The sequence below is a fragment of the Musa acuminata genome, chromosome BXJ2-10, assembly GCF_036884655.1.
Source record: "Musa acuminata AAA Group cultivar baxijiao chromosome BXJ2-10, Cavendish_Baxijiao_AAA, whole genome shotgun sequence".
NCBI lineage: Eukaryota > Viridiplantae > Streptophyta > Magnoliopsida > Zingiberales > Musaceae > Musa > Musa acuminata.
Genome location: NC_088347.1, coordinates 12,263,671 through 12,278,329, shown reverse-complemented (window position 1 = coordinate 12,278,329; position 14,659 = coordinate 12,263,671).

Here is a 14,659-nt window from a genome sequence, read left to right as displayed (position 1 = left end):
AATCTGTGTTTTGAGTAACGCAGGGTGCTTCAATCAAGATGAGACAATTGACGCAGGAGGAATTGACGTTGCGCCGGAGGAGATCACGTTAGGATATTGAATGACAAAACGCTTCGGAGGTCGGGCATCGGGCTAAGGAGAGCGGAATTGTGCCAAGGATATCGGGATTGCGGAGGTCAACTGCCGATTGGACAACAAGCCGCAAGAAAGGACGATGCACTAAAGAATCGGACGAAACGCCAACCAATGACATGCTGGGCAACAGAATGTCAATTCGCGTTGTAATAATTGTCTAGATCAGAGTAGAGTTTTAGCTTGTGTGTGCAGGATTAACTACGATAACGACGAAGACATAAAGCAAAACAAAGTGTCGGAGTCAAGCACGAAGGATTCATTGCGAGTTTGAGAGTTCGACGGAAGTCCGAAGGTTCATCGGGAATGCTGTCGGAACTAGCCGAGAATGAGTAGGGAGCTTGCCGAAGGGTTTTTCGGAAGCTCGCCGGAAGGTTCGTTGGAAGTTCACAGAGCTCGCCGAGAAAGATCGGAGCTTGCCGAAGAAGCTCGTTGGAACTCGTCAAGATCAAATCGTGAAGTCTAGGAGCTTGCCGGGAGTCCGCAGAATGGTTTCCGAGAGTTTATCGGAAAACCGTCGGAAGTTTGCCGGAAGCTCGCCGAAAGAAGTCTTGACTTACGGACTTTGTAATAGCTTAGAAAATGTCTTTAAATTAGTAGTTAGCACGTTACTTAGGGTTAGGATTAGGTGTTAATCCTATAAACCAAGTAGGGACCAATTGGGCTCTAGTTCGGATAGGTTTGGGCCAATTTTGGAGCCCAACCAGTGAACTGAAATAGTGTAGGCGGTGGCACTGCCCAGCACACGAGAGCTGGGCGGTGGCACCGCTTGGCTGGGCGGTGGCACCACCAGCATCGGGAACCAAAGAGAATTCAAATTTTGGAGCCCAAATTTGAATCCACTTGAGGCCTATAAATACCTCTCAAATCTCAGCTGAGATCATAACCTTTTGAAAAGCAATAGTTTGAGTTAAGATCCTTAGAATAGTCTTTGCAAGCCTTGTTTTTCATATTGCTTAAGTGTTCACCTCCTCCCATCTTGTTGAAAAGAATTGTAAGAGTGTGAACTACTTGTAAAGGTTGTAAGAGGGGTATTAGTCCTTCCCCTACAAGAAATTTGCTAGTGGAAGTTGGAAGCCTCTTCGAAGAAGGCTTCGCAAGTGGATGTAGGTCATTTTGACCGAACCACTTTAAAAACTGCTACGTTATCTGGTTTGCATCCTACTCTTGCCATTTACATACTGCAAACTTCTCTACTTAGTTACTACGCTTCCATACGTTTCTAAGTTATCAAGCTTCTAAAATCGGTTTCCATTGATATTGCTTTTCATCGTACGAAAGATTTATCAAAACCGAAGTTTTAATCCGCTGCACTAATTCAACCCCCCCCCCCCCCCCCCCTCTTAGTGCCGCTCCGATCCTAATACCCCAGTCAGGCGGTGGCACCGCCAGAGCTCGGTCTCCGAGCTCTATCAGGCAGTCGTACCGCCCAGTCTGGAGGTAGTACCGCCAAGACCCCGGAAATCCAAGAGATAACATTTTTTAGCTCCAAATTTAAACTAGTTTGGGGCCTATATAAACCCTACCCTTTCTTACATGAAAGGGCATCGAAAATCCAATCTTACTCAGTGACTTTTAGAGCTCAAAAATGTTGTAAAGGCTAGAAGTTCTCCTCCCTCTTTTCTTCCAAGTTTTGATCTTTCAAGAGAGGAGAGAAAATTCTGTAAGGGTTGTCTCCTAAGCCCGTCAAAAGGAGTGAAATTGTAAAAGGGTGGTTGGCCTTCGCCTATTGAAGGAAGGCCTCTAGTGGACGTCGTTGACCTCATTGGAGGAGGAAGCCAAAAGTGGATGTAGGTCAAGATTGACCGAACCACTCTAAATCTTGATTTGCATTTACTTTCTATTCTCTATCTTAACTGTAAACTGTCTCCATAGCTTTACTTTAATTGCACTTTACCTAATCTAGGTTAAAGTAATTTCCGAATCGGCTTTCTTACCGAAATCGTTTTTATCATACGAACGTCGTTTTAAATCATCGAAAGTTTTCCGCTGCATTAATTCAACCCCCCCTCCCCCTCTTAGTGCTCTTGATCCTAACAACCTTTAGGTATACAATCCTAAACTACAAGGATATCCAAAATAGTATATGTTAAGATCAAGAGCACTAAGAGGGGGGGGGGGGGGGTGAATTAGTGCAGCGAAAATCTTTTACTATTAACATCGAAAGCTGCGTTCGTTTGATAAAAATGATCTCGATGTAAAAGCCGATTCTAAGATTACTTTAACTTAAGATTAAGCGAGTTGACGTTAAAGTAAATCTACGAAGGTAGTTTGCAGTTTATGATGAAAATCAGAATGCAAGCGCAAATTGAAATGCGACGTTCGTACGATAAAACCGGTTTACGTCTAAATGCCGATTTTGAAGATACTGAACTTTAAGATACGTTTTATAAATGCGTAGAAGGCAGTTTGCAGTTATGATTGAAATCAAAACGTAAACGTAAACTGAAATGTAATGATCGTACGAAAAAGTCGATTTACGTTTAAACGCAGATTCGGAAAGCTCTGAACTTAGAAACTCGTTCGTAAAAGCGCAGAAGGCAGTAGCTATTTAGGAGGTTTACAGTAAAGATAAAATGCTCAAAGTAAATGCAAACCGTGATTTAGAGTGGTTCGGTCAATCTTGACCTACTCCACTTTTGGCTTCCTCTACCGACGAGGTCACTGACGTCAACTAGAGGCCTTCCTTCAATAAGCGAAGGCCAACCACCCTTTTACAGTTTCACTCCTTTTGACGGGCTTAGGAGACAACCCTTACAGAAATTTTCTCTCCTCTCTTTACAACTCAAAACTTTGAAGAATAGAGGGAGGAGAACTTTTGGCCTTTACAACAATTTTGAGCTCTAAGAATCACAGAAAAAAATCAAGATTTCGAGTGTAAGTTATTTGTTGTTTTAGTGCTGAATGGGTGGGGTATTTATAGGCCCCAACCCAATTCAAATTTGGAGCTCAAAACTGTCAATTCCCGGAATTCCGAGATCAGGCGGTTGCACCTCCTGACTGAAGCGGTTGCAACGCTTGGTAGAGCTCGAAGACTGAGCCTCTAGGTAGTGCCACCTCTATCAGGGGCAGTTGCACCTCTCTGCCAGAGCTCGAAGACTGAGCTCAGGCGGTTGCACCTCCTGACTAGGGCGGTTGCACCGCCTGCCAGAGCTCGAAGATCGAGCTTAGGCGGTGCTACCTCCTGTCAGGGGAGGTTGCACCGCCCAGTCTCGCTCGGAGACTGAGCCCAGGCGATGCCACCTCCTGGCTGGGGCGGTTGCACCGCCCAGTCTCCCTGGGAGATTTAGCCCAGGTGGTGCTACCTCCTGGCTTGAGCGGTTGCACCTCCCACAGCAATCAGGGTCCGAATGGGTAGATCCATTCGGCCCAATTTGGGTTTTTCAGGGGCCCAATTTGGGTTTTTCAAGGGCCCAATTGCCCCAAGATTAAGCCAATGGGATCACCTCCCATTTCCAACTTAATCATTGTGCTAACTACGATAAATCCTAAGACAATTTCTGCAGCTTGCTCCGGTGCGTCAATCGCTTCTTCCGGCGAGTTTCCGGTAAACTTCCGTCGATCATCCGATGAACCCTCGGTGATGCTCCTGCGAACTTCCGGCAAACTCCTGGACTTACAACGATCCACTTGGCGAGTTTTGACGAGCTTCTTTGGCAAGCTTATGGACTTCTCGGATTTGTTCCCGCAGAACCTCCGACGATTGTCCGAACTTCCGTCGAACTCCCAACGTGATCATTGTCTCGACTCCGGTGCAACTCCTACTGCATGTCTAACTTTCATCGTAGTTAATCCTGCACACTTATCTCAACACATAGATTAGACAACAAATGACAATTGACTTCATCATCAAAATCTGAGATTCAACAATCTCCCCCTTTTTTATGATGACAATCAATTGATAATGGAGTTAACCTTAACTCCCCTTATCTATATGTCATACTTGAGATAAGTCTTTCTTGAATTCAAAACCTTAAGAATTCAAGAGACATATTGATAAGTTAAAATCATCTGAACTTATCAATATTCCCATCATGATTCCTATCATGATGTATCTCTCTGAAGATGATGTCAAGGCTTGACATTCATTTTGAAATTTTACATTACAAGTTTGAATGATGGTAATAGTAGCAATTCATCATATTGTAAGATATCAACATGTAAAACTGCGAAGTAAGATCATAGATGATGTACATATTTCAAATATTTTAGCAAGTATTGCATTTCATCACACGGTAAGATATCAACTCGTAAAATTACGATGCAAGTTTTTTTGTTTGATATCTTGACACGATACAAGGCATCATAGCATCTATTCATATATCTCTTGGTGATGCAAGCATGGCATAATTATAGCATCAGTGTTTATAGCATCAATTCATATATTTCTCCCCCTTTGTCATCAACAAAAAGCATGGTAGTTGTGATACCAGGAGAACAATACAAGTAAATTTTGAGCATAAGTGCGATGATTGTTTCATGCCTTTACTTGATTCATGTTATTTCCAATAGTAAATGATAGGAAATTAAGCATATAAAGGAAAGCATGATTCGTAGATTGCTTTGAATACTTCTTCCTTTGTTATAATCTTTTTGCATGAAGGAGGAAAGCCATTTGTGATACCAGCGATTTGCGAGTTTACTTTGAGTCAAGATATGTGTGTGAAACAGCTTTTTGCAAGTAAAAATACTATCATCCATAGAATTCATAAGCAGGAATCATTTCATCAAATCCATTTCAGAAAAAGTTAAAATCTGATTTTTAGCATTCCAATTGTTAAGTGAATCTGAAAATGAAATGAACTCTTTCATGCATTCGGACAAGACTATGCTACAAATTTTCAAATGAAGACAACATTTTTGTATTCAACACATAATTTCCAACATATTATTTAGGCATGTAATGGCAATCAAGTGATTTGATCATTCAATAAAGTCCGAAAAATAATTTTAACTAGTTTATGTATTCGGACACATCAACATTTCTAATTCTCTTCTTATGAAATCAAATTGATCTTCACTTAGAGGTTTTGTAAAAATATCGGCTAGTTTATGTTTAGTGTCAATGAACTCTATGATTACATCATGATTAGTAACATGATCTCGTATAAAGTGATGTCTAATATCAATATGTTTTGTTCTTGAGTGTTGTATAGGATTCTTTGTTAAGCATATTGCAATTGTGTTATCACATTTAATGGGAATATTTTTAAGATGAACTTTATAATCTTCTAAAGTGTTTTTCATCCATACAACTTGTGCACAGCATGCACTTGCTGCAATATATTCAGCTTTGGTTGTTGATAGTGCAACCGAGTTTTGTTTCTTAGATGACCAGGAAACAAGGGCATGTCCTAAAAGTCTGCATCAGTATAAGCAATTAACTCAAGATTCTCTGATTTTGGGTACCATAATCCTAGATTTGTGGTACCATTAAGATATCTAAGTATTCTTTTAACTGCTTTGAGATGAGATATCTTAGGGTTTGATTGAAATCTAGCACAAAGTCCTACACTGAACATGATGTCTGGTTCAGTTGCAGTAAGGTAAAGTAAACTTCCTATCATACCCCTATAAGTTTTTTAATCGAAGCTTTCTCCACTTTCATCAATTTCTAACTTAGTGGAGGTGCTCATAGGAGTGTTAATAGCTTTTGAGTTGTTCATATTAAACTTTTTTAGTAAATTCATAGCATATTTAGTTTGACTAATAAAGATGTCATTGCTTAGTTGTTTGATTTGTAAACCTAAGAAGAATGTTAACTCTCCCATTAAACTCATTTCAAATTCAAGACTCATAGTTTTAGCAAAAGATTCACAAAGAGATTCATTCGTAGAACCAAAGATAATATCATCAACATAAATCTGAACAATGAGAAAATTATTTTCAAAATTCTTGATGAATAATGTAGTATCAACCTTGCCTTTTATAAAATTATTTTCAATAAGAAAAGAACTAAGTCTCTCATACCAAGCCCTCGGAGCTTGTTTTAAACCATAAAGAGCTTTAGTTAATCTAAACACATGATTAGGGAGGCTATTATTTTCAAATCTAGGAGGTTGTTCAACATAGACTTCTTCAGAAATAAAACCATTAAGAAAAGCGCTTTTAACATCCATTTGAAACAGCTTAAAATTATTACTACTAGCGTAGGCAAGGAGCATCCTTATGGCTTCTAATCGAGCCATAGGAGCGAAGGTTTCTTCGTAATCGATACCTTCTTCTTTGTTAAAACTTTTGGCCACTAATCTAGCCTTGTTTCTAACCACAATACAATTTTCATCTTGCTTGTTTCTAAAGACCCATTTAGTACCAATAACTAAATGGTCATTTGGCCTAGGAACAAGCTTCCACACCTCATTTCTCTCAAATTGATTTAATTCATCTTGCATTGCGATAATCCATGAATCATCTTTCATGGCTTTGTCAACGTATTTGGGTTCAATTTGGGAGAAAAAAGCGGTGTTGGCATAAAAATTTTTAAGAGAAGATCGTGTTTAAACCCCCTTTGATGTGTCTCCTAAGATTAGCTCCTTAGGATGAGCATCTACATACTTCCAATCCTTGGGTAAGAATGTTTCGGAAGTGGATGCATTCAAGGTGCTAGTTGGAGATGGGGTTTCATTTAAATTCAAGGAATCAAAATTAACATCATCATCAAAATCGTTTTTCCTGATTTCGAAAATCTCATTGAAAACAACATGAATAGATTCTTCAATAATTAATGTTCTTTTATTGAAGATACGAAAAGCTTTAGAAACCGAAGAATAACCAAAAAAGATTCCTTCATCGGATTTAGCATCAAATTTTCCTAAGTTATCTTTTTCATTCAAGATAAAGCACTTACACCCAAAGACTTTAAAATATGAAACATTGGGTTTTTTGTTGTTCCATAACTCATAAGGAGTTTTGGTGAGTGAGGGTCTAACTAGAACTCTATTCAAAATATAGCATGTAGTGTTTACGGCTTTGGCCCAAAAATATTTGGGTAGGCTATGTTCATTCAACATGATTCTTGCCATTTCTTGTAAATTTTGATTTTTTCTTTCTACTACTCCATTTTGTTGAGGATTTCTTAAAGTAGAGAAATTATGGTTGTATCCATTGAGTTCACAGAATTCTTGGAAATTATGGTTTTGAAATTCTCCACCATGATCACTTCTAATTGACGAAATCATAGAATCCTTCTCGTTTTGAACAAGTTTACAAAACTTGGTAAAAGATCTAAAGCATTCATTTTTCTGTTTTAAGAAGTAAGTCCATGTGTATCTACTATAGTCATCCACAATGACGAAGGCGTATTTGCTACCTCCTAGGCTTGATGTAGAGATTGGTCCGAACAAGTCCATATGAATCAATTGTAAGGGCCTAGAGGTGCTTATTTGATTCTTAGATTTGAAACTACCCTTAATTTGTTTACCTAATTGGCAAGCATCACATACATTATCTTTGATGAACTTGATATGAGGAATTCCTCTTACAAGATCTTTAGATGATATTTGAGTGATTAGTTTCATGCTAGCATGACCTAATCTTCTATGCCATAGCCAAGCATTCTCATTCAAAACCGAAAAACACATTTCATTACACAAATCATTGATGTCAATAGTGTATATGTTATTTTGTTTTAATACAATCATAGATATGTTTTTGTGTGGTTTTTCAATGATGCAAGCATTAGATTCGAATCTAACAATTTATCCTTTATCACATAATTGACTAATGCTCAAGAGGTTATGTTTTAAACCATCAACTAACAAAACATCTTCAATAAAGAAGTTGGATTTGTTACTTATGGTTCCTTTGCCAATGATTTTACCCTTGTTATTGTCTCCGAAGGTGACATAGCCTTCGTCTATGCTAGTGAGCTTAGAGAATTAAGATGGATCTCCGGTCATATGCCTTGAGCATCCACTATCAAGGTACCATCTCTTGCTCCTAGCTTGCGATGGTATGGGTTTCTACAAGAAAGGATGATTTTTAGGTACCCATTTGCTTTTGGGTGTCTCAAAAATAGATCTACATTGTTTATCATGTTGCATAGAATTTATCATTGTTCCTTTAGGAACCCAAATTAATTTATTCAGACTAATTTTCTTAAATGGACAATAATACGTTTTGTGTCCAAGTTTGCAACAAAAGTTGCATTTGTTTTGGTGTCGAACATGTAAGATAGGGCCTTTTATGAAGGTGGTTGGATTATGGTGAGGACTTCTCACAAATCCAATACCACTTCTTTTGTGACCCTTGTTTGCAAGGATCATGTTTAATGACTTGCTACCAACCTCGAATTTCTTCAAGGTGTCCATAAGTAGCAAGTTTTCCTTTTGGAGAGTTTCTAGATCATGGCATTTTATGCATGAGCCTAAACTATCATGATATTCAGCTTTTAACTTATCGAAATTACAAATAAGGCTATCATGCTCCTTTTTTAGCAATTTATATTTTCTACTAATTGTCTTACATTCATCAAATAATTCATGGAAAGCATTTAGTAATTCATGATAAGGTAAATCTGCATCAATTAAATCCGTTACCTCTTCTCCGATGGCCATTAGGGCGTAATAAGCAACTTGCTCGGTGTTGGACTCCTCTTCTTCGGATGCGCTCGAATCATCCCATGTTGTTTTGAGCGCCTTCTTCTTTGATAGTCTCTTTTTGATTTAGGGACAATCACTCTTGTAGTGTCCCGGCTTTTTGCACTCATAGCAAATGACGTAGTCCTTTTTGGGTTCAAGTTTATTTTTTGTGTCATTCTTAAACTTGTTTCTTTTAATGAATTTTTTAAATTTTCTTGTTAGAAGTGCTAAGTCATCATCACAGTCCTCATCACTTGAGTTTTCTCTCAAGTGGTCTTCTGAAGTTCTAAGTGTCATATCCTTCCTGTTCTTTGGAAGGATGTCTTCTTGCTCTTCATGAGCTTTGCAAGTCATCTCGTAGATCATTAATGACCCAATTAGTTCTTCAAGAGGGAAGTTGTTTAGATCTTTCGCCTCTTGAATAGTAGTGACTTTAGGATCCCAACTTTTAGGAAGGGATCTTAGAATCTTATTTACGAGCTCAAAATCCGAAAAACTTTTTCCGAGTCCTTTTAGACCGTTGACGACATCCGTGAAACGAGTAAACATGTCGCCAATAGTCTCACTCGGTTTCATCCGGAAAAGTTCAAAAGAGTGTAACAAAAGATTGATTTTTGACTCTTTCACTCTACTAGTGCCTTCATGAGTCACTTCGAGTGTGTGCCAAATATCAAATGCGGTTTCACAAATTGAAACACGATTAAACTCATTTTTATCAAGTGCACAAAATAAGGCATCCATAGCCTTTGCATTAAGAGCGAATGCCTTCTTCTCCAAATCATTACAATCGATCATTTGAAGAGAAGACTTCGAAAAATCATTTTCGATAAGATTCCAAAGTTCAAAATCCATAGAAATAAGAAAGATCCTCATTCGGGTCTTCCAATAGGTGTAGTACGTCCCATTGAACATGGGTGGACGTGTAATAGAATGACCCTCTTAGTTTCCGGCGTAAGCCATCTCTCTTTCGTTTTAATCCGTTTGAGAGTTAACCCCACTCTGATACCAATTGTTAGGATCAAGAGCACTAAGAGGGGGGGTGAATTAGTGCAGCAGAAATCTTTTACTATTAAAATCGAAAGCTGCGTTCGTTTGATAAAAATGATCTCGATGTAAAAGTCGATTCTAAGATTACTTTAACTTAAGATTAAGCGAGATGACGTTAAAGTAAATCTACGAAGGCAGTTTGCAGTTTATGATGAAAATCAGAATGCAAGCGCAAACTGAAATGCGACGTTCGTACGATAAAACTGGTTTACGTCTAAATGCCGATTTTGAAGATACTGAACTTTGAGATACGTTTTATAAATGCGCAGAAGGTAGTTTGCAGTTATGATTGAAATCAAAACGTAAACATAAACTGAAATGTAATGATCATACGAAAAAGTCGATTTACGTCTAAACGCAGATTCGGAAAGCTCTGAACTTAGAAACTCGTTCGTAAAAGCGCAGAAGGCAGTAGTTATTTAGGAGGTTTGCAATAAAGATAAAATGCTCAAAGTAAATATAAACCAAGATTTAGAGTGGTTCGGTCAATCTTGACCTACTCCAATTTTGGCTTCCTCCACCAATGAGGTCACCGACGTCAACTAGAGGCCTTCCTTCAATAGGCGAAGGCCAACCACCCTTTTACAGTTTCACTCCTTTTGACGGGCTTAGGAGACAACCATTACAGAAATTTTCTCTCCTCTCGTTACAACTCAAAACTTTGAAGAACATAGGGAGGAGAACTTTTGGCCTTTATAACAATTTTGAGTTCTAAGAATCACAGAAAAAGATCAAGATTTCGAGTGTAAGTTATTTGTTGTTTCAGTGCTGAATGGGTGGGGTATTTATAGGCCCCAACCCAATTCAAATTTGGAGCTCAAAACTGTCAATTCCCGAAATTTCGGGATCAGGCGGTTGCACCTCCTGACTGAAGCAGTTGCACCGCCTGGCAGAGCTCGAAGACTGAGCCTCTGGGCGGTGCCACCTCTGTCAGGGGTGGTTGCACCTCTCTGCTAGAGCTCGAAGACTGAGCTCAGGCGGTTGCACCTCCTGACTGGGTCGGTTGCACCGCCTGCTAGAGCTTGAAGACCGAGCTCAAGCGGTGCTACCTCCTGTCAGGGGAGGTTGCACCGCCTAGTCTCGCTCGAAGACTGAGCCCAAGCGGTGCCACCTCCTGGCTGGGGCGGTTGCACCGCCCAATCTCCCTGGGCGATTTAGCCTAGGCGGTGCTACCTCTTGGCTTGGGCGGTTGCACCTCCCACAGCAATCAGGGTCCGAATGGGTAGATCCATTCGGCCCAATTTGGGTTTTTCAGGGGCCCAATTGCCCAAAGATTAAGCTAATGGCATCACCTCCCATTTCCAACTTAATCATTGTGCTAACTACGATAAATCCTAAGACAATTTCTGCAGCTTGTTCCGGTGCGTCAATCGCTTCTTCCGGCGAGTTTCCGGCGAACTTCCGTCGATCATCCGATGAACCCTCGGTGATACTCCTGCGGACTTCCGGTAAACTCCTGGACTTGCGACGATCCACTTGGCGAGTTCCGACGAGCTTCTTTGGCAAGCTTATGGACTTCTCGAATTTGTTCCCGCAGAACCTCCGATGACTATCCAAACTTCCGTCGAACTCTCGAACTCCCAACGTGATCATTGTCTTGACTCTAGTGCAACTCCTACTGCATGTTTAACTTTTATCGTAGTTAATCCTGCACACTTATCTCAACACATAAATTAGACAACAAATGACAATTGACTTCATCATCAAAATCCGAGATTCAATAGTATCATCCTACCCCATCACATAATTATTTAAAGTAGATTCTCCTTTTGGATTATCTAAATCTCATAATTATGTGTGTCATTGTGAATATTATTTCTTAAATATCATTTAAAACTAATTCCTTAATATTATTTTATAAGTTATTGGTCTAGGACACTTTGGTGGCTACAAAAACCAATACAATAATATAATATATAATTTAAAATATCCTATAAATGATAAAACTTTTATTGTAATTCACATCACAAAAGCTTATCATCCTAGGCCACTTTGGCAATTACAAGTCAGACAAAACTTCGAAAGATGAGTTACAAATAATATTTATCAAATTTCTTTAATTTAATTTATGTTAAGCAGATCAATAATAGAATAACAACTATAATAATTATTAAACATTAATCAGCAAAAGAAAAACTCATATGATAATCATGATAACATATAAATCATGCATTCTTATGAAAGATGAATATTATTTCACAAGTCCAAATATAAACAAGTGAATAACCAAATGAATATCCAAGAACAATAATTGGATTTTATTTACCACATGTAAAAATATAATTAATAATACATATGAGAAAACTATAAAAGTAAACCGTAATTTATAATTTTTTAATCAAAATTAAATCCAATCAAATAATCAAAATATAATCATGATTAAATTCAATCATAATTATAATAAATCATATTTATCAATTTTATTAATTTTATAATTGAAAATATAAATTAGAAATTTTTATTTTTATAAGGGTAAAACTATAAATATTTGATAGTATATAGACTAGAATTATGTGATTTATAAATGGCAGAACTATCGAAAGAATTAAAAGATATTAATAAAATATAAAAGGGCAAAGCTATAATTTGACCAAAGGGAAACCCTAGGGTAAAACTATAATTTTGCTTAAAACCTTACTACAGCGCCGCCATCGTCGCCTGCGCATGCGGCGCTGTCGTTGCCCACGTGCAGCCCTGCTACCATGGGGCTGCCTCTGCCTATGCGCAGTCGCTACAATAGTTCCTGCCCACGCATTGTCGTCGCCTACGCACGACTGGTCGTAGCTGCTTCCAGCGATCAGTCGCGGTTGTTGCCAACATATGGCCACTGCATGGACGTGGGTTCTGCCTACGTGTGGCCACCGCAAGGGCATAGTGATGCCCGCATACGTGTGCTGCCTGCTGCGCTGCGACGCACACGCTGCCCAACGTAGCCTCTGCCGCTAGCAAATTCGTTAGTTGTACGCAACAAGGTCAGGTCAACGACGACCATTATTACTTCGCGATCATTGGAAAATAGGGATCATTCATACATCGTAAATAAAAAATAATAGATATAATGTATTTGATCTCAAGAACCTAGGCTTTAATACCAATTGTAAGCATAAAATCTATAATATGCTGTATTAAATTTGGAAACAATATTTTATGTTAGAAATAAAATCAAATAATTAGATCTGATTTAATGATGTATACCTTTTGATATCATCTGAAAAGAAATCTTTGTTTGATATGTAAAGGCACCATCTTTAATCCAATATCGTTATGAATCTGCAAAAAGGAACTAGATCCTTCTCTTCTCTTTTAATCTTTTCACATGACCACCTAGATTGATGGTTAGGGAGAAAAGTAGAGGGAAAGACTGTAATCCCTCAACTGAGATAACCTCTCTATTTCTTCTTGAGTTCAGTCCCTAGAGGTCCTATCTATTTATAGGCGAGAGCAGAGGGTCTAAGATAAGTAATTAGGAAAGTTCCTCATTATCTCCTAAAGAATCCTATTTTAAGTAAACTTTTTTTCTATTAGCTAATATATTTCATTAAAATCAATTAGTTATATTATATATATTTTATCCAATTATAAAGGATCACAAAATCTAACACTCAATACTAATATTAGTTTGCCAACAATTTCTTTCTTCCTCGTACTTGTTCAAAAGAAGTTAACATCTGCTACTTGTAGAAGTCTATGAACTCATTAGAAAAACAACACATCTAAGTTTTTAAGACACTGTTTGCTTTTATTCTTATCAATTGGATTTCATCCATGTAATCTGAATAGCAATAAATTAAGAAGGTGTTAGTATCAGTTGCACTGGATGTTGGGCTGATAGCCCATATTCAGCCCATGTGAGCTTTATTAGCCCACACCCCCTCTTAACCTAACCCTAATTAAGATTAGGGGGGTGTGGTGGCTGCGTTTTAGAGGCAGATTAAAGCTATAAAAAGGCAGCAACGAGGCAGATCTTCGAAGAAACGAGATTCCAAAGAGAAGAAGGAGAACAAGGCAGAAAAGGAAGAGAAAGAAAGGGAAGAAGATAAGGACAACGCAGAGAGACTGTTCTCAAACATCTAGCAGTGTTCTCATCTCAGGTTAGATCAAATCTACAATAGGCTCTTGCTGTGATTACTTAGGAGGTTTTAGATATTGTGGGCAGTGACGTGATCCTTGTATCCCAGTTATTCTCTTGTGGTTGTTGCTAGGGTTTTGGGCAAGAGATTGAGATTTGTACATTCATTATTCTTATAGTGGATTATCTCTAGTTTGCCTCGTAGTTTTTACCCTTCACATTGAAGGGGTTTTCCACGTATATCTTGGTGTTCTGTTTGATTGTGTTTCCATTTTATTCCGCTGCATATTTTGGTCTTTTAGTATTTGTTCCTATACAAAGGTTATTCCTGTTTATATCCCCATCAACTAGTATCAGAGCGGGGTTTTGGTGATTTAATTTTTGTATTTGAACATGGAGGCCAGTAATATTTCTCGTATGATTAGTTTGAATGGAAACAATTGGATGATATGGAAACCAAGAATGGAAGATCTCTTGTATTGCAAAGATTTATATGGACCTTTGCAGGGGGATAGTGCAAAACCTACAACTATGACAGATGATGAGTGGAAGAGGTTAGATCGAAAAACAATTGGGTTTATTAGACAGTGGCTTGATGATAGTGTCTTTCACCATGTTTCTACTGAAATTTCTGCATATTCTCTTTGGAAAAAATTGGAAAGTCTCTATGAAAGAAAAACAGCTGGCAACAAAGCCTTTTTTATCAGAAAACTTATGAACCTAAAATATAGAGAGGGTGCTTCTATTGCTGACCATTTGAATGAAATGCAGAGTATTACTAACCAGTTATCCTCTATGAAAATGTCTCTTGATGATGAGTTGCAGGCATTGT